This window comes from Protopterus annectens, chromosome 1.part1 (assembly GCF_019279795.1).
Source record: "Protopterus annectens isolate FY-2018-M chromosome 1.part1, PAN1.0, whole genome shotgun sequence".
In the NCBI taxonomy this organism is placed as follows: Eukaryota; Metazoa; Chordata; order Ceratodontiformes; family Protopteridae; genus Protopterus; species Protopterus annectens.
The window spans coordinates 542,571,176-542,596,171 of NC_056726.1; the positions used below are offsets into that span (position 1 = coordinate 542,571,176).

The following is a 24,996-nucleotide window of genomic DNA, read 5'->3' on the forward strand; positions in this document are numbered from 1 at the left end:
TGTTGAGAGAGAAACTAAAAGCATTTGTGGACCATCAACCACAGTACTGCTTATGCTCTTTATGTATGTAAGTAGGATTATAGTACTATGTTTTCTGTTAAGATTAGCTAAAGATTAAAAAGTTAGATTAAGTGTTTTTCTTTGACATCAGACCTGTCCTACTGTATTATTTTAAGTTTCTGTGTGATCTCTGAACTCTTAGATATCTCTGTGGTGTAGTAGTATTGTCTTGTGTTTTAATTATTTATTATTAAATATTTTAAAAACTTTACCTGTGGCTGGTTTGTGTAGAGACACGTTAGGTTCTAGATTACAATGCATATTTATAGAGGTTATCATAATAGGCCACTCTAATAAGCCTTAGACTGAATAGTCACATTACCAATTGGATAATAATATTGCACAGTAATAATTGGACACCCTTTTAAGGGCCTTTGGGTAACTGATAATTATTAAGCTGGTGGTGGCAGAAATTACTACCGTATAGTCTGGGTAAAGGGGCACAGCTGGAGAATCTGTGTCAGCCTTTCCCAGGAGTGTCTGTGAAGTTGAATAAATACTTATCTCAAAGTGTGGGTGTGTGTCAGCTACTTGGGCAGGAACATGAAGCACTGGTTGGACAGAGAGGGTACTGGAGGTTAGCTTGCCAGCTAGGCTGAGATCTGGACTCTAAAGCTGTGCCAGTGGGGAGTCTTATTGGGGACCTGGAGAGCAAGGGAGCAACCACCCTCAGACTGACTGTGATCTCTGTGTGCACCTAAGGGAAATTGTACTTTACTGTGTGTATTAGTTATCCTTTCCTCTTCTGGGAGATGACCTCCTTGGTGTTAGTGGTGAGGATTGAGGGTCATGATATGAAAAAAATGTTATTTGTGTGGTAATTCAGGACATAATGCAAAAAATGTGATTTAAAATACAGAAAATATGGTAATACTGGGCATTCATGGTTAGAATGTGAAAGAGATATACAAGTATAGTAGGTGAAAATGAAGTTGTACAGGAGAAAAAACTAGAAGAAGTTGTGATACAAAAACAAGTTCAGCAAAATGAAATTAATATAGAGATTATATATAAAGATACTGAAAGAGATAAAGAAAAAGAAAAAAAGTAACATATGAGACAAGTGAAGAAGAGTCTGAATGGCACAAAGTAAAAGGAAAAAAGAACTCAATAGGAAAAAGAGTTAGGGAAAGGAAAAGAAAAATTAAAAAAAAATGTTTAGAGAAAATAAGAAACGTAAAGGATAGAAATTATATTATAACAACTGTTCTGTGAAAGCTGAGAATATTTGCATTAACTGTTAATAGCTTGAAAAATATTAAAAGAAGAATTAGTATATTACAATGGTGTACTGAAATAGATGCTGAAGTAATAATATAAGAGGACATAAGACTTAACAGAAGATAGAATGCAAACAGAAAAACTTTGGAATTGTATGGTTGTTTGGCATATAGGTAAAGAAACATGTTCAGGCATATGTATAGTATGTCAAACAGATATTAAGATACTGGATTTTGCAATAGTTGAAATAGGCAGATTAACAGTATTAGATGTATGATGAAAAATATGTATATAGAATTGTAGCTTTATATGCATAAGCTACTAAAAAGAGAGACTGTTTAAAAGTATACTTAATTATGTATGCGCAAATAGTAATATAATAATAGCAGGGGATTTTAACTGTAATATAAGGAAAAAAGAATAATTGTGATATTAAAATGGTTACTGAAATTATGAGGAATGGTAAGCTAAAATTATGGGAAAAACATTGGACATATAGGAGAAATTAGATTAAAACTGAAATGGATTATTTTTTAATTTCAGAACAAAAATTAGTTAAATATAACAGGTTTTCTGATCACATAGCAATTTGGATTAAAATACAAGAAAATGAAGAATATATTAAGGTAGGAAAAGGAATTAAAAACTTAAAAAAGAGTTGGCGTTAGTAGAAAGAAAATAACTTATTGTAGTTTGGAGACAGCATATAAGTATGAGAGAGTTATATGGAAATTGGATGGTATGTGGGTGCATTTTAAAGAAAAATATAAAAAAGTATTCCTAGAATGCATAGAAAAGAAAGTAAAATATAAATATAAAGTGTTAAGTCAAGAAATAGTAAAAGTTGTATTAGATAAATAATTCTATGAGAAAGAAAAAGAAACATATAAAATGAATCAGACTAAGATTCATAATCTGTTATATAAACAAAAGTATTTGTTACAAGGAAAAAAGAAGATATAGCATTGTATTTATGCAATATAATGAAATAAGGAAAGATAATAAGACTTAAAAGATAAGGAAGGTAAATTAATCAAAAAAAAAAAAAAGAAAGAAATATATGAAATAGTTAAAGAGCACATCTTAAGTGTATTTGTTAGGAAAGAAGAGAACATAGAAAAAGTTTATGATGGAGAAAAATTAAAGAAAGAAGACAATGAATATTTAGAGAAAAAATATAAATGAACTGAATGAAATAATGAGGGACATAAGCACAAACTCTGCAACATTAATTGATGGAATCAAATATAACATGTATAAAGAAATGGAAGATTGGCAAAAAAATAATGTTTATCAAAGTAATTAATGAAGGGCTAGAAATAGGGATTAAATATAAAGAAATTTGTACCGGGGTAATAAAGTTAATTTAAAAAAAGGGAATAGAGACGAAATACAAAACTGGAGACCGATAACACTGAATAATACAGATTACAAAATATTTATGAGAATAATTGCCAAAAGATTACAATGTAGGATGGAGAAAGTATATGATCGAAAGGTATTTGGGAGAAAAGTAAAAGGGAAATCAAGAGGTATTATGGATAATAAGAGAGGTAACTGACAACATTATTAATAAGGAAGTAGAGCCAAAAATAATGATAGGAGACATAACTAAAGCATATGATAACATACAACATGAATCATTATGGGAGATTTTACAAGCATACAATATAAGTAGAAAAGTTTTAAGGTCAATCAGATCAGCGTATGAGAAAAATTATGTAACCCTAAACGTGAATTAATGGATAGGGGAAGAAATAAGAATAGGAATTGGAATAAGACAGGGGTATCCAGCAAGTAGCATAATTTTTTCATTGGTAATGAATATAATAGCGAGTGAAATTAATAAAGTGTCAAGACATGGAGAATATAGATGGTACACGAAATACAAATGCCAATAATGTAAACATATGCAGATGATATTGTAATAATTACAAAGAATACTCTATGGATGAAAAGAGTAAATATAAAGTTAGGTGTAATGTTGGAAAATATTGCATTACATATAAACAAAGAAAAAAGTAAAGGATTTGGTTTTAATGGGGAAGTAGGAGGTATTGAATATAATGGCAAGTATATAAAAGTATTTTGAATACAATTTGGGAAAATGAATACAAACAGGAAAAATGTGACAAAGTGAAGAAAGAAGTAAAGTATATGATGATGTTTTGGAAAACATAGGTTTTCGTATCGAAAGAAGGCCTATTTAATCAACAGTATGATATTAGGTAAAATAGCGTATGTTGCAAATATTTATATGATACCTGTAAAATATGAAAAAGAACTAATGGCATCAATTGTTTTAATTTATGTTGGATTCTAGACTGAACCCAATTAAAAGATGAACATTGTAGATGAAAGAAGATCAAGGGGGCCTAAGTGTGATTAATCCTATTCCGCATGCAGCATCTTTAAGTCTATGCAAAGTATTAAAAAATATTATGAAGGAAGACAAAATTTTGATAGAAATGACAATGTATTACAAATATAAAGATGTATGGGAAGGAATAGAAGTTAAGAAAAGAGGTATAATGAGTAATAATGGTGAAATAAAGGACTATCAGAATAAAACTGTATTATGGAAAATAAAAAAAAGAATGCAATAGAAAAGAACAGGAAGGAATGGTATAATTGTGTAATGAAGATTTTTTATTTTGTTGACCCATGGAAAGATCTTGAAGTAATCTTGAAGTAAAAAAGAAAAAAGCTGTATTAAGAAGATATGAAAATTAGAAAAAAAAAATGAAAGAATGTAATGATTTTTTGTGGAGATTATCTATATATATTTGCTCACTCTATTGTTCAAATATGGTGTTAACTCTACACTAAATGTTACTTTTTTACTTTAATGGAGCTTTTCTCCCCAGGTCACTGCTGAAAAAGGGCTTTCTGCCCAGCCAGACTAACCTGGTCAACAAATGTAAAATAAAATAAATAAATATAAATTGCCCGTAAAAGCTATTATGCAATATAATAGAAAACAATACAGGATTTGTAATAAGTGTGGAGATTTAGAAATGGCTGAACATGTTTTTTGAAATGTGACAGAATTAAGATATTATGGGTAGAAATATGTAAACATGATACGGTTAAAAGTATTTAAAATATAATCAGTTAAATATGGGCATGACAGAATATGGTTATTATGGAGCATGAAGACAAGAAGAAATAAAGAAGATGGACAGAATTATTTTTTATGTTGCATGGACAATATGGAATGAAAGATTCAATGAAATTAAATATAATGGAAGATGGACATTGGAAAAGATATGGTTTTGGTTTTGGGTAAAAGAGTGGGGGGAAATGCTTGAAAATCCAAAGTAAATGTATGAAGATATGTAAATAGTTGTAAATTATGTAAATACTCTGTGATATGTATTTACAAAATAAAAAAAAACTACTCTTTTGCACAGGGGTACGCATTAGAGTGTGATGTGTTGTACTTCCTGTTTCCATTCCAGGTGCATAGGTGGCCCAGAGAAACAGGAGGAATGAAGAGTGTATGTCGAGTGGTGGAAGGAATGGAAAATAAAATAACAGCCATAGATACGATGGTACAAGTTGCTAAAAGTTACATTAATGTCACAGAGGTGGAAGGCTTTTCTGTAACTGAGAAGAAGGAGATAATGGAGCAGATAAGTGTACAGAAGGCTTCAGCAGAAATAGGAATCAATTTGGAGGACCTGCTTCCAAAGAAATTGTTCGAAGGGGAAATGGAGTGCCAACAGGAATGCAATATCACAATCCTCCATTCTGCAGGATTGTGGGATGACTATTTAAAATAACTTATAATCCAAAGTGAGCCAGAGAGAAAGGTTGCATCATCATGGGGTGACATAATGGAGAGAATATAGCAACAGAATGTCGACAAAGCAGTTGGAAATAAGTTGTATGTGCAAACAGTAAAGGAGGGAGAAAAAAAGAGTCCAGGAGGTGAAGGAAACAAAGAAAAATTTCACAGTATGAGTAAGAAGTAAAAAAGAAAAAGGATAAGATAGGTATGAAGTTTGGGACTTGATGATTGCTCCCTTGGATGTTACAGCAAAAGAGGTAAGAGCATTTATTGTTATCAATAAAGAGACATTTTGTAACATAATATTTGAAACTGGACAGGCCATGGAAAATTTTATAGAAAAATATGAACAAAGGAAGAATGATAATCCATGGTCAGGATTTCGGGTATAATCCTTCTGTAGAGAAACAAAAATAAAAAGAGTTTTGGTGCAATTCAGAACTGAAATTGAGGCTAAAGACTTAAAAGAACATTTATTGTGTTTATGTAAAGATGTTATGGACACTACAAAAATTTATGATGAAAGAGGTTTATGGACTGGAGGATGAGAATGTGGTGTTATACTAAAAATGTAAAATGATAATGTGATACATATTCCCAGTGTTATTAAGGTAAATTGTAATATATATATATATATATTTTTGAAATATAGAGGCTAGCCTAAAACTTTTTTTTCCTGTGGAAGAGGTAATAATTTGATTAGTGAATGTGACAAATTAAAATGTTATATATGTGGTAAAACTGGACACGAAGCAAAAAAAATGTGATTTGAAATGTAAGAAATGGGGTAAGGACATGCATAGCTAGAATGTGAAAAAGTGTGCAAATTATGGAAAAAGAAGTCGTACAAAATGTTGATCAGGATAAAAATAAAGGAAAAGAACAAAAAGGGCAGACTGAGACACAAAATATAGAAATAAATACAAAAGAAGGGGAGAAAAAAGGTAAGAAGTGTCAGAATACACAAGTGAAGAAGAATATGTGAACTGGCAAATAGTGAGAGGAAAGAAAAGCTCCATAGGGAAAAGAGTGAAAGAAGGGAAACAATTCAAAAGTGTCATTACAAAAGAAAGCAAAAAGGTAAAGGATGAGAAATATATCATAATAACTATTGTTAAAAGATGAAGCTTTTAGCTTTAAATGTTAATAGTATAAAAAATATTAAGAGAAAAATAGGAATTTTCTAATGGTGTGTATTAGTAAATACTCATATTATTGTATTAGAAGATACTAGATTATTAACAGAGGAAAAAAGGAAACAACCAGAAAAGTTATGGGATGGACCTATCATCTGGAATATGGGAACAGACACTTGCTCATAGGTTCATAGGTAGGAACTAGGCTATTGGCCCTAGGGCCTATAAAAGCCTAGCCAAACAGTACCCTGACTTTTGCCACCCAAGAAAATTATTTTCCTGTGCCCCTGTCAAGCAGAGCCACAGAAGTGATCTCCGGGGTGAATTTCTATTGTGTCGAAAAGATATGAAGATATTAACTGTTACTATAACTGAATTAGGATGTATTACACTATTAGATATAAGGTGGAACAGGAATGTATATATATATATATATATATATATATATATATATATATATGCATATATTATAAAGAAAAACAGAAATAATGTTTAAAAAGATCTTTAATTTTGTTTGTGTTAATATGGATATAATAATAGCAGGGGACTTTAATTGCAACTTAAGAACAAGTAAGAAAATAGTAGCGATGTAAAAATAGTGAATGAAATAATGAAATGTGGCAATGTATATATATATAGATTTGTATCACTTCACTGAAAGACCATTTCCCTGACACCCATTTCACTGAGACCAAATCACCTAAAATTAATTTCACCTAAAACTCATTTCACTGACAAGTAGTACTCTAAGGCAAGTCAAAGGTATATGTCCTTTTCCCCACTGTAGTGCGATCCTGGTGTTCATATATATAGCTGGGGGCACACCCCCCACATTGGAGGTGGGGGGCACAATTTGGTTTTCTGTTGTCTGGTTTTGTTTTGCATTATTTGGTAAAACACAACTAGGTGGGGGGCTATGCCCCCCACAATCCCCCAAATATATACTAACACCAGGATCACACTACTGAGGGGAAAAGGACATATACCTTTGACTTGCCTTAGAGTACTACTTGTCAGTGAAATTATTTTTAGGTGAAATAAACTTTAGGTGATTTGGTCTCAGTGATATGGGTGTCAGTGAAATGGTCTTTCAGTGAAGTGATATGAATCTACATATATACGTATATATATATGTATGTATGTGTATATATATATATATATATATATATATATATATATATGTATGTATATATATATATATATATATATATATATATATATATATATATATATATATATATATATATATATATATATATAGGGCAGCACACATTGGACTTATATAAGAAGTGAGATTAAAACTGAAATTGATTATTTTTATCAGATAGTTTAAAAATCTTGCAGAAAGGAATAAAAGTACAGGATTTTCAGATCACATAGCAATATGGATAAATGTACATGAAAAAGAAGAACATATAAAAATAGAGGATGAATGAAAAATAATTAAAGCAAGAAGATAGGAAGAAATAATTAAATTATGGAAAGATCATATAAACATGAGAATGTTTTATGAAAACTGGACAAGTTGGTGGATATGTTTTAAAGAATAATATAAAAAGTGATTCTTAGAATAAATGGAGAATAAGAGGAAAAAAGAAAAAGCAAAATATAGAAATAAATAATAAATAGAAATAAATAAATAAATATGTTTTATGAAAAAGATAAAGAAATATATGAAATGAATCAAGTAAAGATTAAGAATTTACTATATAAGCAAAATATTGCTTACAAGGGAGAAAATAAGAAGTAACACCCTATTTAAATGAGTTGATTTAAGAAAATAAAAAGTAATAAGGGAGTTAAAGAATAAAGAAGGAACGAAAGTAACAACACAAGAAGGTTTATGCAGAATTACTAAAGAACATATAAGACAATCATTTATGAAAAAGAAACAAATTGAAATCAAAAGTATGAAGTTACTAAATTAGTTGAAGAAGATAATGAAAGTTTGGAACAAAATACAAACTTGAAAGAGCTAAATGAAGTATTAAAGGACATTAAATTGGATACTGCAATGTGGTTAGATAGTACTGAATATCATATGTATAATGAAATAGAAATCTGTCAAAAAGTAATATTTGTAGAAGTACTGAATGAATGGTTAGAGTTGTTATAGTAGATGAAGAAATATGTACTAGAGTAGTAATATTTATATGGAAAAAAGAAGAAAAACAGTAAAATACATGGTGATTCAGTTAAAGTGTTAAGCTTTTTGCTGGCCTTTTAATAAACTGTTTATTTTGCACGGGACATACTGTTTCACAAGTGTTTTTGTATTTTACTGATTTCCTTTTTTGGCTTGCACTTGTTTCTTGTTTTTGTATAAAAAGGAGAAAAAGATGACATAAAGAATTGGAGACCAATAGTTTTAAATAATACTGGCTATAACATACTTATGAGAATAATAACAAAAAGGCTAACAAATAAAATGGATAAGTGACTTGAACAAACAATATTTTATAGAAAGGGAAAAGGAAGTCAAGATTTATTATGGATAATAAAAGAAGTAATAGATTATATTATAAACAGAAAGGTGGAAGCAAAGATTATGATAGGAGATTTAAGTAAGGCTTTGATAAAATACACTATGATTCTTTATGGGAAATTTTAGAAGCATATAATATAAATAGAAAATAATACCAGTAATAAAATCAGTATATGAAAAGAATAACGTTAGAATAAACGTGAATGGATGGATAACTGAAAAAATAAAAATAGAATGTAGAATAAGACAGGGATAGCCAGTTAGCAGCATCATGTTTTCTTTAGTCATGAATGTCATAGTGAATAAGATCAATAAAAGGACAGATATTGCAGACATAGGATGATAAAAGAAGTGCAGTTACCTATAATTTATACCTAGGCAGATAATATTGTATTAATCACTAGAAATAAAGAATGAATGAAAGATATAAGTGAGGAGTTAAATATATCATTAAGAAAGAATGGTTTATGTATAAATAAAGAAAAAAAGTAAAGGCTTTAGATGTGAGGCAAATATAGGAGACATCAAATTTAATGAAGAAACTACAGATATATTTGGAATAGTATTTAGATTATACAATTATAAGAATAAACAATGGGAAAAGGTGCTTCAAGAAATCAAGGAGACATGCATATTTTGGAAAATATTTAGGTTATCATATAGGAAGAAAGCACATTTGATAAATTCTATTCTGTTAAGTAAAATAGTATACACATCTAACACCTATATGTTGCCAACACAATATGAGAAAGAATTAATGTCTATTATATTTTCCTTTATATGGGGATCGAGATTGAACCCAGTAAAGAGGAGAATTTTGATATGAAGGAAGAGCATGGAGGATTAGGCTTAATTAATCCAGTGGTCCATAAAGCATCATTGAATTATGTAGAGTTTTGAAAGGTCATTCTAATGAAAATAAGAATTTGACAGACCTTGTTATATACTATAACTGTTTCTGGCAGAAAGTGGAAATAAAGAAAATGTTTATAAATGTTATGAATGAAGAAGTAAAGGAATATCAAAATAAAATTATTTTATGGGAATTAAAAGTGAATGCAACTGAAAATAATAGAAAAGAACGGTATTTAAATACTATAAGGGCACATTATTTGGTTGACCCTTGGAAACATTTAGATATAAAAAAGAAAGCAATAACAATAAGATATAAATGGTATACGAGTATACAGGAATATAAGGATTTTCTATGGAGATTGTCTATAAGAAATCTGCCTGTTAAGGCAAATGTGCCTAATAAAAGAAAGCAGGATAGAATAAGTATTAACTGTGGTGACTACAAAACAACGGAACATGTGTTTTTGAGTTTCAGTTGTATGAGGGTGAATAAATTATGGGAAGAGTTATGTAAAACTAGAATGCTAGAGGGTTTTACAAAAGTTGAACAAATAAATATGGATATGATTGAGTATGGTTATTATGGTGAGGAAAAAAACAAGAAGATATGAAAAATGGACAAAATAATATCTTATGTATTATGGACATTATGGATTGAAATGTTAAATTAAATTAAGTTTAATGAAAAATGGAATCTAGCAGAAAGTTTGAAGCAAATACATTTTTGGTTGTGGAAGAAAGGGTGGAGGAATCGTTTGTTAATATAAGTTTAAGTGAAATTGTTAAAAGTGTAAATAATGTAAATATGGATATAATAATACTGTATATCTGTAAGTGATAAAAAAACTTACTCTTTTGGATAGATTTCATTGTTTTTTTACACTCACCTCAGCTACTACCAGCTCAAGCAGATGGGATCTTAATTAAGCATCTCATCTAAAGGTGGACACACTCACAAGTACACCTCCACCCAAATGCTACACTGTAATGCGGCAATCCAATTACCTGGAGTAGGAATAGAGCCCAGAGGCTTCTGATCTTCCAGCACTAAAGGCAAGTGTTTATCCTGTTGTGCCACTGTATGCTTTCAACATCTTTGTTCAAGAATTCTGGATATAGCAAAAAATGGGGAGGCAAAATCAGGGGATGATTTTAAATATTACTCAACTCACTTAAAAAATTAATAGAACATCAGGTTTTCCATCAATGTGCAGTTTCTAAAGAATAAGAAGTATGAAACTATAATGTCTAGCATTACTGACTTTTCAGTGATTTACCAGAAAAACCAAAAAGATTATGTGGTACAGGGGAAAACTGAGGAAAAGTCCAGAACCTACTGCAAAAGGAGAGACTATACCACAATTTTGTATGCATTCACATAATTGATGTTACTTTTTCTCTTTCAGAGGATAACACAATTCTATAAAGACACTTATTTATGAGAGTGTGCAGAATACTTGCAAGTCCATATAACTCCAAGTATTGGAATAGTTTTTATATGTGGTGTGTATATGTATGTGTAGGATAACAAGTGGCAAATTGTCACATCAGTGTGTGTGTGTGTGTGTGTGTGTGTGTGTGTGTGTGTGTGTGTGTGTGTGTGTGTGTGTATATATATATATATATATATATATATATATATATATATATATATATATACAGGTGTATGTTAGAAGATAGAAAGTTCAAAAGACTGAAAACCAAAATATCTAAAACTCAAAATATCGAAAATATTTTTAATGTAGGGGGCAAGCCCCCCTGCACCCCCAACCCTCCTGCTAATTATATATCTACCAACTCCAAGATCGCACAACAGTGGAGAAAGGGCAAATTCCTTTTTCGATATTTTGAGTTTTAGATATTTTGATTTTTAGTCTTTTGAGCTTTTGATCATCTGAAGGGGATCCATGTGTGTGTGTGTGTGTGTGTGTGTGTGTGTGTGTGTGTGTGTGTGTGTGTGTGTGTGTGTGTATATATATATAAATATAAACATATGTACGTGTGTATATGCTATGAAAATACATTACATAAATTGTCCTGTAAACAATGAGTCCAAAAAATAAAAACAAAACAAGTACATTACAAAAACATCTAGTGATGGTATCATTTGACACCTAGGAATACTTGAAATGTGATTGATTTGTCAATTATATTTTTTATAACAACATTCATGTGATTTCCACTGCATATGTACACACTGCTTGCACAAGCAGGGTCATGCATTGTGAGGACACAATAGGACTGGTGAACAGTTATGAATATGGATAAAAGTATTAGCTAAAAGTGTGAGAAGTAATGTCAGTAAGTAGGAGTTGGCATATTCAAAGTAAATATCTTTGTCAGAAGCACTGCTAGTAGTGCTAATAGTATATGATGCCAGCCGCAGGGTAGTATCCGTACTGTTTGTAATTGATGTTGTATACTCCGTATGTTTTTGGGACACAATAAATTAGTGGATGTCTAGCAGCCTCGATGTAGGCAAGCTATGAGAGTGATACACCCTTTGGAAAACTAGTAAGTATCAACTGCAGTCCTTTACCAAATGATGTTATTGCTAAAGAGGTTATCCTTCATGAAAAAGATAATTATCCGTGAAGTATAAATATGTGTGTGTGTGTGTGTGTGTGTGTGTGTGTGTGTGTGTGTGTGTGTGTGTGTGTGTGTGTGTGTGTGTGTGTGAAATAAAAATGAGGGGTATAGCAATCTAAGACCCGCCACAAATTAAGGAATAATGTCAGTGATATCAAGTTAAAAGTCGGCAAGAATCCACTTTATAAACATATAATAGATAATCCAAATCACTTTTTTCAATTTATGGTTTTACAAGTATTACATATAAAAAATACATGGAGGTGATGTTATGTTACAAACTGAAAAATGTGAAATGAATTGGATAGCGATACTACAAGCTTTTAAACCTCTAGGATTAAATACAAACTTATCACTTAAACCAGCCCTTAAGGGGCATAGGCTTTACAGGAAGACTTGCTCGGTTCTTTTTAGGGTGTGCATTCAAAATTATATTCTTTTGGCTTATTCATTGTATAAATAAGCCTGGATGATTTTAAATGGCAGATCTAAAGAAGGGCTTGGGGAAGCCCGAAAGTGCTGTGCTTATCTGGTTATTTTAATAAAGAGTTTTATACTTTTATGCCACAGGCCTTGCTGATCACTGCAATTTGTTATTTAAATATACCAACTCCGTGATAGCGCAACAGTGCAGAAAATGGAAATTTTCCTGTTCTGCGCTATAGGGAGCTGTTCATTTAGAACGTTTGAACTTCCAAAAATTGATCATATGGTCTCGGCCATATGAAAGTCAGCCTTTTAGAAGTTCGAGCATCTGTAGGGCACCCGTATATATATATATATATATATATATATATGTATATATATATATATATATATATATATATATGTATATATATATATATATATATATATATATATATATATATATATATATATATATATATATATATATATATATATATATATACATGCATACAGACATACACATGCACACATACATGAGCACGCACACACACACATACATATACAGTGTGTGTGTGTGTTAGCGCGCAAGTACTGTACATGTAGTGTTATCCTCTAACAAGGTACAGCTTAATGTCATTCTGAAGAGAGATAAGTCATGGAGACAGTGAAGCTTCGTCCAATAGAACTTAATATAGTCAGGGCACATGGCTGCTGCAAAACATCCTCTGTTATTCATCAGCATCTGATAAAACTGCAATAAATTAGCATATCACAGCAAACACCTACTTCTAAACAGTAAGAAAACAAATGTAATGGACAAAACTGTTATGTAATGGGGATTTGAATTGCTCTGCCCAGATTCAGGAAGTTTGTGTAAAGAAGTAAGACCAAAGAGTTGGTCTAACATTAAGCATATTTCTCAAGAGTAAGAAGAAGGAACCAAACACAACGGATGCAGAGGTGATCTGTGAATAGTCACACACCTCCTCCAGTTACTGGCTCACTAACTGATGTAGCAGTGTTGCCAAGGAATCATCAAATGGATGAAAGGTCATACCTGCAGGCTACTCAGGAAATCTGTGAAGGATTTTTGCCAGTAGAAATGAAGTATATAAATACAATGTCTCTGTATAAAACCAAATGACTTTAGGTAGGCAGAGTGACATGCAGAAGTGTGAAAAACAGTGAAGCTGCTACAGTCAGGGTTACACAGAACAGGGTGGCATCAGCAAGCATATTTGCTTCTGTGAAATACAGAGAGTCTTAACAAGCTAGACCATACAAAGAAACTAACAACTTATACTGATGACTGTATTAATATTTGAAATGGTAAACATGCATCCACTATCCCTGCTTAGAATGCAGTTTTATGACAATGATAAGTCATATATACACACTGCATGTGATGCTGTCATTCCCAGTGAACAGACAATCTGTTGTCATGTGGTACCAGTCATGTGTATGGCCACTAAACATTATATAACTGGTTTGAGAGGGTTTATGCCTAACACAGTAGGAATCAAGCTGCAAACACAAAGTAAAATCATAGTATAAATGTTTGTGTCTTCATCACAGATGTTTATAATTAATGCCTCCTTCTGCAATGTATGAGCCATTTGCTGAGCATCTAAAAATTTACTGTGCTTGAAGTAACAGCCAATTGCATACATGGAAACCTTCCTTTACTTCCTGTGCATCTGGGAATTTTAACATAACTGGCTAACTTTTTTATTATAGTTTCACTGTGGTAAATGTCAGTAATACATAATCCACATCATTTAGGCAAAGGTGCTAAAGTATCTGGAAAAAGTTACTGTGTTTAAATGTATCTTTAATTATTAGTGTATTTGTGATGTTATTTGCGCATATAGTCATACATCATATCGTAAGTACCCATTATAGACATCTCTATATAATTTTTGGTCATGTTACAACATCATTGTGCTCACACTTGATAGGGCCATTTCTGTACCTGCTATTGCTGGAACTACCATAGCAATGTAGCAATATACTGTATATTGTACCTGTAACCAGTAACATTTATCATTAACGTATGCATTACATTTAAAACTCATATGATCTTACGTGAAGGATAAATCAGTCTTAGCTGTCCACCCTCATTTTGCATGAGTCTTATGAAGATGTTCATGCCTATAGTAATGGTTTCCTGAAATGCATTATAGGGGTTACAAGTTTATAAAACTGCAATTCATCGCAGCAAATATTAATCTAAATGCTGTGTGTTTCTGGATGCTGGATAGCTGTACTACTACAAGAACAAGTAAATATATCATCTGATATATGTGCCACATTGTACATATGCATAAAATACTCAAACACTTACTTAAAGATACAAGTCTATGTGTGTGCACTTACAAATATGTAGATGTAGATGTAAAATTTTGTACAGAGATGCATATATGTACACATTTATGCATCTGTTCCTGTGTGTATGGTGGTGGTGTGGCATATGTCACACTTGTATGTGAAAGACTATAAAGAAATAAAACCAGAAGACAGTTTAGCTTTACCAAGATTACCTTGCTAGGGGATGGAACATTGCCTCTTTCATAGTATTCATCAGTGCTGATAAGAATCACATTAGAAATTTGGAAATATAGAAAACCTTGGTTAGACACAATAAGAAAATAGTTATGATTTGCATAAGTGGCTCTCAAAGCCTTGTGAAGTGTTGCAACCACCATCAGGAAATGCGATGGGCATGGAAAAGAATGAGCAAAGAAGTTTCCTGAAGTTATGTGAACCGGGGTGTATATCATGTTGTCTAAGTTTTACAACTTCGAATGCTATATGGTCGAACCCATATGTTCAAAATTGTAAAACTTCGAAAACTTAAAAAAAAAAAAAAAATTAATAAAAATGTACCTGATGGTTGTAAGCAGGGGGGCAAGCCCCCCTTCACCCCTTCCACACCACCCGCTCTTTAAATATACCAACTCTGAGATCGCACTACAGTGTAATAAAGGCAAATCTTCCCTTTCCACACTGTACTGCATTGTAGTGCGGTCTTGGAGTTGGTATATTTAAAGAGTGGGGGGGTGCAGGGGGGGCTTGCCTCCCTTCTTACAACTGCCAGGTAATTTATTTGTTATTATTATTATTTTTTTTTTAAGTTTTCGAAGTTTTACAACTTCTAATATATGGGTTCGACCATATAGCGTTCAAAGCTGTAAAACTTCAACAACGTGATATAGACCCTGTGAACTGTTCATTAAAGAAAGCAGAATTTAAAAATAAAGAAAGCAGAGGTCATCTGCAAATACACAAAAATGCTGATAGTGTCCGTGTTATAAATACAGTAACAGTGTTGTATAGAAGGCATCAAAGGTATGAAATGACAGATCACAAGCAAATGTCCAGAAGACTTTGAAAGTGGCAATGCAATATGGTGACTCTTTGTCTATGTATAAGTCAGGATATACTTAATTAAGGTAATTACTACTTTGACATGAAGCAAAAACCTAAGGAGTATAAATAGCAAGCTAGGGTTAAGCCACGCCCACTGCTTCACTTTTGTAATACGTGTTAATCTTAACCCTGCCTCTTCACCTAACCCTAACATGCACTTTAACTGAAAAAAAAGCTCTTTCTATAACTCCAATCATGAAAAAAAATCGTATTACTTTTTTGGAGCTCCATCAAATAACTTTTATCCCCTGGTTGAATGGAACAGCTCAATCTCTACCCAGATGGTATCACTTTATTATTTACCTCCACGTCATAGACACCATAAAATTACGACTTAACATGGAAACTAACCATTCATCTCACCCTAATGTCCAAGTCAGAGGCAACCATAAGACTTTCTCCTTCATCACTCTCCCAACATCTATCATTAAAAAACACCTCTAAAAATCAAAACTTACCACCATAGTTGCAGAAAACCTACCCATTGAATACCTGAAAATTGCAACAAATGCCATTGCAGACTCTGTCTCAATATCCATTAACAGATCCATCCAACAATCTTATGTGCCCTCACTATGGAATAAATCATTCATCTTACCCCAGCATAAAAGGGGAAACACAACTGACCTTTCCAGCTATAGCCCCGTAGCCATACTTCCCCCTATCGAAAATCTTAGAAAACTGCATCCATCCTCAGCTCCTCAGCTACATTCTTACCAATAACCTCCTCTCGTCACTCAGCATGACTTTAGACCAAGGCATAGTAACAGCAGTGCACTATTAGACTTCTATAACAGTGTTAATCATAGTCACACTACAGGTAATGATGTATCTACCCTTTTCTTGGAGCCTTCTAAAGCCTTTGACACTGTCTCTCATACTAATCTTCTCCATCAGGTAACCTGTCTTGATCTGTCCTATTCCAGTCACTCTTGGTCCCTCAGCTACCTGTCGGACAAATCCCAAGCTGTTAAATGGCAGTCTAGCATCTCAACCTTTTTTACCAGTCTCTGCAGGTGTTTCCCCAGGCTCCATACTAGGACCATCCAATTTAATTGATTTATCAGTAATTTACACACTGCCACAAAACATGCCAAACTACTTCAGTGCAACAATGATGCAGCTGTTGTCAAAATCCTATTCTTGTCTAATAACACACAAAAGATTCATTCTCCTGCATAGAAAACTGGCTAGCAAAATCAGACCTAATACTTACCGCCAAAAAAGACAACATTTCTTTTCACGCCTAACTCTCATACCAAATGCAAAGTTAATTTCCAAATGACCTCTGAAAATAACACAAATATTGAGGTAGTCTCAAATACTAAACTACTTAGGGTTATAATAGGCAACATCATGATATTCAATCTTCACATCCAGCAAGCAAGCAAAAAACAAAACACATCAGAAGTTAAGTCTGCTATATAGAACAAAACATTATCAAACTGAAAGCAGCTGGATAACATTAGCATCCACCTACCTGCTGCCCACACTTCTGTATGCCTCTTCTATTTTCACCTGGACAACTAAACTAGAGGAATGCTATAATAAAATAGCCAAATTGTCTTCCAGCAAGCCATACTCCATACATCACTGTATCACCCTCAAACACACAAACTGGTTTCAGCTACCTCACCTCCTCACCTACTCTCAGCTTCAGTTTGCACACAGATTAATATTTCACCCTGAAAATGCCCTGCCCTAACAACTTCACTCTACTAACAGAGCTCTCCTCTACTGACAAAACATCTCCTCTCAATTCACAAAGCTCACAACACAAAAAAAATGCTCTTTACTCCAATTGTATCTCAAAATCCTGGAACTCATCCCCCTCCAATCAGACTCCTCAACAACACACACATGCCTTCAAAGATATATTAAAACTGTTCCTGCTTGACTCCTGGTTAAGCCCCTGCTATTCCCCAGGCTAAATCATTCCTAAACTGCCTCTCCTATGTACACTTGCATGTCAGTGACTATCTCTTCTCTGGTTTATTTTTCTGTCTTCTACTCTTCTTATGACAAAATACATATAATTTCATCTGAAATAAATATTGTGGGAAGAAATATCCAGGGAATTGTTATGGCTAGGCTTGCATAGGCCCTAGGGCCGATAGCCTAGTACCAACCTATGAACCTAATGTACAGCACCCAGTGTTGACTATGTTGCTGCAAAAAACTTCTTCATGTCATAATTATCTGCTTTATTTAGCCATATTTTGTATTTAATGCTGCTAATGTTAACTGAGCATTCTGTATATTGTATAGTGCAAGTGAAAATAGTTCTTGTGGAACTTTGTATATACATGTAATGGTGCTAAGTATTACCTGAATATTCTGTATGTCGTATATATAGTTATTATTCATTGTGGATTTCTCCTTGGGCCTGCAATTAAAAGGGACTTGTTTGCCCAGTCAGATTTTCCTGGGAAATAAATAAATAATACCACCACTACACCAGACACCTCAGACACTCACCACATGCACATGTGCACACACACACACACACACACACACACACACACACACACACACACACACACTAAATCTATCCCCTAACCTAACCCTAAAGACTCACCAAGGTGTGCACACATTTCCTCTATTCCCTTACCTAAGCCTAATCCACACATGTTCACTATCTCGCGCGTGCGCACACACACACACCCCTAGTATGCATTCACTTACCTGTTATGACAAAACAAACATCTGATAAAGGTCAGTTTGATAAACTGGATGGTTGAGCAAACAATCATGCAGTAACCTAAGCTATATGGCAAGATTATCAAAGCTTAGAGAAGAAAAGAAAAAGAGATGAGGCCAATAGACTAAGAGTCCAGGAGCCTTTGGATAAAGGTCCTAGCAAAGCCTGTTCTGAACCTGAAAATTAATCCATCTTGTAGTATGTTTTTATAATGTATGCAGAGGACCATGTTGTTGTCTCTGGAATACTTCTCAAGTTCACCCCTTTCCAGAAAACAAGCCAAAGCTCTTGTGGAGTGGGCTGTAACTCTGCCCAAAAGTGGCTTATTATAGTGAGTATAAAAAAGGTAATAGCATGAGACAACCATCAGGAAATTGCCGGTTTTGATATTGGTAATCCTTTCCTCTTATCTTAGCAGGAGACAAAAAGCTGATCAGCTTTCCTGGAATGTTAGAGTTTTGTCTAGGTAGTAATTGAGCTGAATGTAGACATCAAGAGTTTAAAGGATTCTTCCCCCTTGTTCTTAGGAACAGGAATGGAGACGGGGAGATTACTAGTCTGGTTAAAGTAAACTCTGAGACCATTTTAGAAATGAAGGTAGTATTTGTTCTCAATGAAACCATGTCTTTGTGAACAATGAGGTAAGACTGAGTAACCATAAGGGCTTGTAACTCAGATACTCTCCTAGCAGATGTCAGAGCAGTGAGTAAAACATTCTTCAGTCAGTGAAGGGCATCTACTTTAGGCCTGTGATTCTTTTAGTGAGGTCTTTCTGTGGCCTTTCCAGCTGTTGCAGATGTCTTGTGAGGTACATACCAAACGGGGCATTGTACTCTATAATGGGTCTAATGAGGGATGAGTACAGTGGGACAATGACCTCCTTTTTTCTGGATGAAAAGCTCTTAGTGATGAGGTGTGCCACATAGAAGGATTCCCTGACTGTTGTGGTGATGTGGTTATCGAAGGTGAGACCACTGTCCACCTGTGTCCCTAAGTCTCTTATCACACTTTCGGTGTTTAGTGTACTGCCACCTATGTGGTAATTCATGGATACATGGTTTTTCCCAAAGGGGATAACTATACATTTCTTGGCATTAAGCTTGAGCCCAATGGAAAGGGTGAAAAAGCATACAGGAACATTCCTTTCCATGGAAATGAGAAAGTATCTCTAATCCAGATCTGTTTGCAATACGTCCTAGAGCAGAATTTTTATTTTAGTAGTTGGCAAACAGGTCTACTTGAAGTGTTCCCCACAGTTGGATCAATTCTTGGAAGACACCAGGATGAGGTTTCCATTTGTAGGGGGTTTGTCCTGGTTATGCTGAGCTGGTCTTCAACCAGGTTTTGCACTAATGGAATATACAAAGCCTGATGAGTCAAACTGAGCTGAGTTGCTACCTCTCAGGCTAACACAGCAAGCTTACAAAGAGGGTAAAATCTGATACCTTCCTGAATGTTTATCTACCATATCCCTGGGGTGTTGTCTCTGTACATTAGCAGAGATCCTACAATACAGATGATTCAAGGCCTTTAAAGCATTGATAACTGCCAACATCTCTCTGACATTTCTGTGCTTCTGTCTGTCTACAGAATTCTACAGACTTTGCACTTTTATCCCTCTTGAAACCACTCCCACACCAGGTCTGAAGCGTTTGTGATGACTGACTGGGAAGGAGGTCAGAGGGGAGAACGGGAGACCTGGATTGTAAGCTATCTTCTCTACCCATCATCCAGTCTCCCTCTTTACAAATCCCAGAACCAGGATCTGAAAAGTCAAAGGGTGTAGACAGAAGTCCAGACTCATCTGAGATACGACCGTATATGAATCAAACAGTATAGACAGGGGAAGCATGAGATCAATGCCATGTGCCTCACAATAATGACAGACTCCCTTGCAGATGCATGTTTTAACTGGACAAACACAGGAAGATCTGTTAAAACATGCCTACTTTGTCTAGAGGAAGACAGGCTCTCCCAAGGTAGAGTCCAGTAAACATCCCAGGGAAAATCATTCTGAGAAAAGAGATGACAGAAGACTTGTGAAAACTGATTTGTAAAAGACAAATTGAGAAGTTCCTGAACAGTTTATAAAGACTCTTAACAGATGGAAAAAGAGTTTGCAAAGATAAGGCAATCACACAAATATGTATTTATTTATTTGCTTTTGTTGACCAGGAAAGTCCAACTAGATGCAACATTTCTTTTCGGCAGAGGGCTAAATATAAAAGCTGCACAAGACAGAGAAAATAACATACATAAATGCATACATATATTATGTAATGAATTGTTTGAGCATTGATAATAAGAAAAACAATGATCATTTGAGCATGCAATAGTGAGAAAATCAAAACACTTGCAAGATACATATGAATGATCAGCATACAAATATATTAGAAAACATGAAACAGAAAACACAATGATATGAAAAGCATTGAAAGATAGATCAGAATGAGTGCTTACACTAACAGAGTTTAGATCCATAGTAGTTGGTAAAGTTGAGAAGAACAAGGTACAGTGTATGTAGCCAAGGAGACATAATACTACAGGGTAAGACAGAAGATTACTGGACAAGTAGTCATTTTAGAACAGGAAGGGATGGAGTAGATAAGGATAGTTTAGGAGGTACTAGACAGGAGTGGTGCATTAGCAAAACCATGAGACCTTTAAGTATTGTTTCAACAGTGGCTTGAAGAATTTCAGGTTTTTAGTTTTTCTGAGACAAGGGAATAGGATTCCAAAGTTTAGAGACATGAGAGGAATACAATGAGTCACCTGCAGTACTGTTTGATTTCATTGGGTTCAGTTAAAATTTGTCAGCAGAGTGAAGTGTCCTAGATTTTAATGTTCGGCATTTTCAGGTTGGAAAATGAAACTCTGAACAGTTGTTAGCTGTGTGAATATTATATAGTGAGGCAATTCTGACCAATTTATCTGTTTACATGGGATCAATAGTTCAGAGTAATGATGAGCGTGGAAGAGAAGTGAAGAAGAGACTACAGGCAGGATGGAATGGGTGGAGAAGAGTGTCAGGAGTGATTTGTGACAGACGAGTACCAGTAAGAGTGAAAGGGAAGGCCTACAAGAAGGTAGTGAGACCAGCTATATTATATGGGTTGGAAACAGTGGCATTGACAAAAAGGCAGGAGTTAGAGCTGGATGTGGCAGAGTTAAAGATGTTAAGATTTGCACTGGGTGTGATGAGGATGGACAGGATTAGGAATAAGTATATTAGAGGGTCAGCCCAGGTTGGAAGGTTTGGAGACAAAGCCAGAGAGGCACGATTACAGTGGTTTGGACATGTGCTGAGGAGGGATGCTGAGTATATTGGGAAAAAGATGCTAAGGATGAAGCTACTAGGTAACTGGAAAAGAGGAAGACCTAAGATAAGGTTTATGGATGTGGTGAGAGAGGACATGCAGGTGGTTGGTGTGACAGAGAAAGATGCAGATGACAGGAAGAAATGGAAACAGATGATCCGCTGTGGTGACCCCTAATGGGAACAGCCAAAAGAAGATGATGAGTACCATGCAATGATGGAATCTATGTTATATCAGCTATGAATTTAGATATTTTATTATAGCATTTTTAGCATGATTATTTGGGTAGCTTGCTGATTGAAAAATATAGGAGCAGCATAAAGGAGGTGAGTAACAGTGGAGTAGAGACAATACTTTGCTTAGGCTGGTCAGTCAGGTAAGGTTTAGCTTAATATAGGGTGCCAGGTTTTGTTCACTTTTTTGATAGCTTGCTTTATGTGGTGATCAAATTTCTTGGCATCTTCTATGATGACACCTAGGAGCTTGATATGTATTACAATTCCAAGTTTGGTTGGGTCAGAAGTAGTAGTAGTAGTAGTAGTGAAAAGTGGTTTGTTGTTAGAGTATTGCTTAGGCGTGAACAGGATTTGATCCAGGACAAGGTGGCCTAGGCAGCTGTCTAGGGCCCAATGCAGGCTGTGGGGGGGCCTGGTGGAACATAAAATATTAAAAAGAAACCACCAGCTACTAACATGAATTTTTCACTTCTTAAAAAACTACCATACTGAACATTATCTCACTCATTGGCTCAGATTTTGAGCCAATGAGCAAGACTTCCTGAAGCTCAAATCAGAAGTGTGGTCTTTTTGTGGTAAAATTCTTGTATACTGCAACTATCTTTTTTTTTTTTGTTTGCTTGCTTGTTTTACAAACATTTTGTTTTGTTCAATCCCGCCAACAGGATCCACCTGCAGAATGTTTCTGTTTTTGAAATTGTAGTGAGTAGCAGGGGAACTTTTCTGTCTTTGAATTTATAGTAGTGACTGACTAGCAGAACACTGTGCGTATGAACATTTCTGTCTTTGAAATTGTAGAAGGAGTGGGGTGTCTGTCTGTGAAATGCCCTTGTCTGATTCAGGATTCTGGCAGAGTCAAACCTTGTACCTTAAGTACAGGTAACAGTATACTTAATCCTTCACACTATCTGCCAACCTGCTTATCTCCAATTTTGCAGAACATCTCTGCTTTTGTCTCATATTTATTCCGTATCCTTGAGTAAGTCTCTTATCCAGGCAGTACTTTGGAGCAACTGGAAATTTGGGATAGGCTTATCAGTTGTCCAGTTATGGTATACAAGAAGAAAACTGATTGTAGTAAACATGGACATATTCATATGAGCTGTGTTCTTTGGATGTGATCATTGGTTTCCTTCTGTTGAATGTTGAAAATGTGTTTATTATTTAGCTGTGAATAAATTGGTCAGCATGAAGTCTTTTTAACTATGAATACACTTTATTTAGTTTGTTTTTGCAGGCACATGTGGTTTGGGCTACAACAGTTTGTCTAGCACTTAGTGCTGATGTGTAAGGCTATGAGCTGTTAAAGAGCTGTTTCCTGTAAGGTAGGGTTTGGGTCACTCATCTTTCATTTGTCTTTTTTGTGATTCTGACCAAGTTATTTCACCAGACAGTACTTTCGGGCTGCTCCTGAAAAAGGATACTGTTGGCAAATGCATTACACATTTATCTTTTGAATTCTTTCACCCTTCACATAGCTGTTAATTAGTGCATCACTATATGTTATTTGAGTATGAACCCCAGCACATCACTTATAGTTTAATAGATTGCCAGATGCATTTCCATCAAATGTGAGTTTTAAGGGAAGATAAGTTTGCTTTTCTTATGCTAAGTCTATTTTCTATGTGATTTTATTTTTTAATTTTATTTAGAAATGGTTGTCATTGAGTTTTTTTTCTGTAAACTATGGAATAAAGGTTTTTAATGAAGTCCAAATCTTTTAGATTTGAATGGTGTTTATGGTAATTGAGGAGAGACAGACAAGTAATGTGACATTGGTATGCCTATCAGGGTGAGTCATTACATTGCATAGGGCACCATTTGTCCATGGTCCAGCTCTGTTGACTCTAGAGATATATGCTGTAACATTATGGCATTTTCAGCCAAGCAAGTAGGTCAGACCTGTACTGAGTGATGTCACAGGGGATAGCTATTCTTGACAGAGAAGACATAGGGAAGTCAAAAATGAGATTTAGATGTCCTGCAGGTATGTAAGTCCTTCCCAAATAAAAACAGTATGCTATATACAGTAATATTTCTTATTTTATATGATGTGTGGGTTGTCAAAAAAGCTGCTGCAGCACTTATGTTGCCTTTAATTGTTTTGCTTTATCCATTTCTCTAAATAATGAATTAATTCATTAATAAGCTTGGATTTTGTAATACAGTCTAAACATGTTACATTTTACTAATGTATTTTTACAGTGCTTTCTTTATGGTCTCTAGCAATTGCAAAGGGGTTGATGTCTGTAAGGTCATATAGTCTGAATTTTTTGGAGAGATGATCAGAATGATTTGATCTTCACCATCTGTTATGTAATTATTGTTGCATGTTACTATGATACATCTTCTCTACAAGACTGCATTGCAAAGGATTTCTGCATTTAGTTTAAAACTGTTTCTCTGGCAGTTAACACAGAGGACTGAAGCTTTGACTTGCTAAAGAGCTGTTTCCTGTGGTGATGGTGTAGAGTTTGAATCTTTCTTCCTTTATTTACCTTTGGTGTAACTCTGAGCAAATCACTTAACCTGGCAGTGATTTGGAGTAATGAGGAATTTGAATGCATAAATATATTTTTAATTTAGCTGTTTGTTTTTTGGGGTTTTTTTTATGCGGGCCCACAGGTATGGGAAATACACTGTGCTGGGCTACAACAGTATCTCTGGTGCTTAGTTCAGATGAGTAAGGCTTCTGTAAGGCATGGCTTGATTCCTCCAGCTTGTATTTGTCTACTTTATGCCTCTAACTCACTTCATCAGACAGTG

General features: G+C 34.2%; 1 protein-coding gene across 1 annotated transcript in view; it reads right to left on the bottom strand.

The window, feature by feature from the left end:
- The window catches only part of FTSJ3 (FtsJ RNA 2'-O-methyltransferase 3), a 1,310,428-nt gene that overhangs the window by 831,694 nt on the left and 453,738 nt on the right, over positions 1–24,996 (bottom strand). The gene's annotated exons all lie outside the window — the stretch shown is intronic.